We start from the raw sequence: 3,914 nt of genomic DNA on the forward strand, positions 1-3,914 counted from the left end.
GGCCGCTCCTAAGGAGGTCTGGCCTCGTCCGGATACACCATAAGGATGCGAAGAGGCATCCTATATCAGCAAGGAGTGTTGTTCCACCAGTAGCTCATGTAAGAGAACTCTCAAGTTAAGTGTGCTCAGGATGGAGCAGCCATCAGATGGGTGACTGGATGGGAAGTGTTATTGATGTTAAATTAACTGATTGGATGGGTCGTATTTGTCAAATTAAATGACTGATACGACCAATCCCATGAGTTAATTTAACCTCGAGGTCCTTGTTTTTTATTTTATTATTTTTTAACACATGTTAAAGAAGGTCTATCGCATTACTTTTTGACAATGTGCGATGTGTGGCATACAGTTGATCCATCCGACCTGTTTGTGATGGAATAAGCCGTGTGTGTTATGGGCAAACGCTTGCTAGTATTCAACCATTTGCAATTGATGAATTCATCACCGACGGGTTCCCGAGTGTGGTCCGTGTTCATCTGATCATCATCTCCTTCTTGTGCTAGATTGATGTTGCTTCTATGCTAAGTTTCCATTAATTTGATGGCGTTTTATAAACACGCCACCGTTTCCCACCATTTTCTCACCTATTTCCCGCCGCCCAACGATATTGCGCATAAACCTAGGCAGCGCTTGACGCATGGAGGCGAAAAGCGCAGCCTGTAGCACATCCACCTTTTCCAAGCATGCCAACCCACCAAAGCACCCCTCTGCCATCAACCTCGTCGATGAGGAAAATGAGTAGGCACAACGGCCCGTCGAGACCGACGCACTCCTCGGCAACGCGATGGACGACGCCTTGATGCTTGTCATCGCCAGGGTTGAGCAGACCTTTGGCGCATTGCGCTTGAGCGCCGCAGATCAAGATAAGCATGTTAGTGATGACAGGCTGCAGCTCGCTGGACAACATGATCGATGGCACTCCGTAGAGCAAGCTAGGCACGTTTGTGCCAATAGGCTACGGCTCGTAGCACGACGAGACCATTGGAGCGCCGCAGAGCGAAGGGTGCGGCGCGCTGTACAACAAGAGCATATCCATTGGCTCTTGCCTACTGTTGACATGGTGTCGCAGTTGGGTACACGTCCCGTCAGTACCGCCATTCCTTGCCAGGAGTGGGCAGAGGCCCTCTGCGCCATACTTCCGCCAGAGGCCGGTCGCGCCATACTTTCACCGGACGCCCGCCACGCCGTTCGCACGGGTCACGCCGTTCGCCTTGTCCTCGGCCCGCTCGATGCCAACGCGCTGGTTGTTAGGCTCGACCGCCTCCTTGTCCCAGGTGTCCACCTGGGCGTAGTAGAGGAACATGGCCGTCGCATCCTCGAGCTGGTGATCTCCAATGAAATAGCCAACTTGGAGCTCGAGATCGCGCTCCAGATGTACCGCGAGTGTGTCGACTGCTTGGACAAACGCCTGCACGAGTTCAGGTAGAGCAAAGAGCTACTGTAGGCAAGGGATGCTGGTCATGGTCTCATGGGCGCGTTTTATTTTGTTGAGTCGTTTCGACATGATAGCTATGTATTCAAACCAATCATAGTATTGCTCTATTTATTCCTCTGTTTCAATGTGTGTACTCTGTATTCCGTTCTTATATGTTCTGTTTCAATGTGTGTATATACGCTTTCCATTCTGTAATTGTGGATGATAACAACTAGATTCAAATTAGTATACAAAAATAGATAGAAAATGGAATTCATAATATATATATTAATTATTCATTAGTTCATCACAGAATATATATATATATATATATAATATCATCACATATATGTGATGATACTTAACTACTAGCTACAATGCATAAAATTGAAAACGAACAATACTAAAAATCATAATCCCTCCTGGGCCAGTATTTCAGAAGCCCCTCGCCAGTAGCTCCCTAGTGCGCGGTGTCTTCCCAGTGCGGAGGCAGTACTCGGCCTCCTTCGCCTCACAGCGCTTGATGTACCGCTCTGCCTCTTGCTGGCGGACCCACGCGAACGATCTTGCCATTTCATTGGGCGCCCATCGGAGCTCCTCATTGGTGGCACGCCGGAGCTTACCGGCCAACCTCCACGCAGCGACAAGGCGCCCAACGCCTTTGACCTTCCTCGCAAAGTACCTGTCTTCGTACACCTCCTCCACACGACGACGCGCCTGCCCCCAAAGTGTCGCTGCTTCCTTTTTCCAGGCGGCATCACAGGCTTCACAGCCCGCCTGGTACCTCGCTTCCTCCTCCACCATCTCCTTCCTGAATGCCACTTGCCTGGATTTCCCAGCCGGCGATAGGGACTTCCACAGACAAAGATTGTACTGGCCGAGGGTTCCGGCACAACCTCGTTCGGCGGCACGTAGGTGTCCTTGTTGCAGCCATTCAAGTGAGCGTCCTCACGGGGCGGCGAATCCTCGTTGGTGCGTGGGCATACTGGCGGCGCCATGGCAAATATTTGAGAGAGAGAGGGCGAGGGAGGGAGGATGTAGATGAGAATGCATGTGGGATGACGTGAGCAATGTAGTATTTATTGGCGGCCAGAATCTAGATCGACGGGAACAGTACACACAACGATCGCCAAAATTTACGAGTATTGTAGTTTGAATTACACATGATTCCCACGGCAAAATCCGTGTGTGAACATAATAGCTGACGGTTTCCAATACAGAGCCGTGTCTGATTAATGATCCCCGCCACTCACCTACCAAACCTCAAGCCGCGAGATAGAGTGCCAATCATGTGGGGGCCGGTTATCTTATTTCTCTTTTGAACACCAAATATTTACATCATCTTATGATTTTTTAACTCGCACACAAGTACACAAAAATATGATTTGTTCGAACCTTTATGGTTAGCCATTGCATGTAGATGTAGTTCAAATTTGAATTACGGTCATTAAATGGCTAGAAAATCACATAAATGTCTTTAATAGGTCAAATGACCGCTAGAATTTTAGAAATTTTCATAGTACAGTTGTATTAGTGAACGTTAAAAGTAGAAAAAAGTAGAAGGCCGTAGGAGGAAGCTATCTCCTGTTCGTCATCAAACATGCATTGTTCCCTCTCCGAACCACGAGCCTTCTTGTGAGTTTCTCTGGTTTGTAAGGGGTGTGTGTCCAAACTTTTGTCAAACATTCCAATTTTTTTACCACATCATCTTGGTGGCATGACATTACATCAAGCAAGGTTTCATGTTGTTCTGATCATTTGTAAATTTTTTGCAATTAAAATGCCATGGCATGCCATGCATACATATGCATGTGTCCATGTCGTGAGACCAATATGTTTGAAAATTCCTTCTAATTTACTGCACATGGATTTACTCGCACACAAGTACACAAATATGAATTTTCAAACCGTTATGGTTAGCCGTTACATGTAGATGTAGTTCAAATTTGAATTATGTTCATTAAATGGCTAGAAAATCACTTAAATGTCTTTAAAAGGTTAAATGACAAATAGAATTTCCCTAATTTTCACATTACAGTTATAGTAGTGCATGTTAAACGTAGAAAAAATTTGAAGGCCATAAGACGAAGCTATCTCCCGTTCGTCATCAAACATGCATTGTTCCCTCTTGGAACCACGAGCCTTCTTGTGAGTTGCTTCGATATGTGAGGGGTGTGTGTCCAAACTTTCGTCAAACTTGCCAATTTTTTACCACATCATCTTCGTGGCATGACATTACATCAAGCAAGGTTTCATGTGTTTATGAAATTTTTTAATTTTTTGGAATTAAAATGCCATGTCACTCATATGCATTTGTCCATGTAGTGAGACAAATATGTTTGAAAATTCCTTCTAATTTACTGCACATGGAATTAACTCGCACAAAAGTAAACAAATATGATTTTTTTCAAACCGTTATGGTTAGCCATTGTATGTAGATGTAGTTCAAATTTGAATTGCAGTAATTAAATGGCTAGAAAATCACGTGAATGTCTTCAAA

Source organism: Triticum urartu, chromosome 2A (assembly GCF_056163025.1).
Source record: "Triticum urartu cultivar PI428250 chromosome 2A, HENAU_Tu73, whole genome shotgun sequence".
NCBI classification, from domain to species: domain Eukaryota; kingdom Viridiplantae; phylum Streptophyta; class Magnoliopsida; order Poales; family Poaceae; genus Triticum; species Triticum urartu.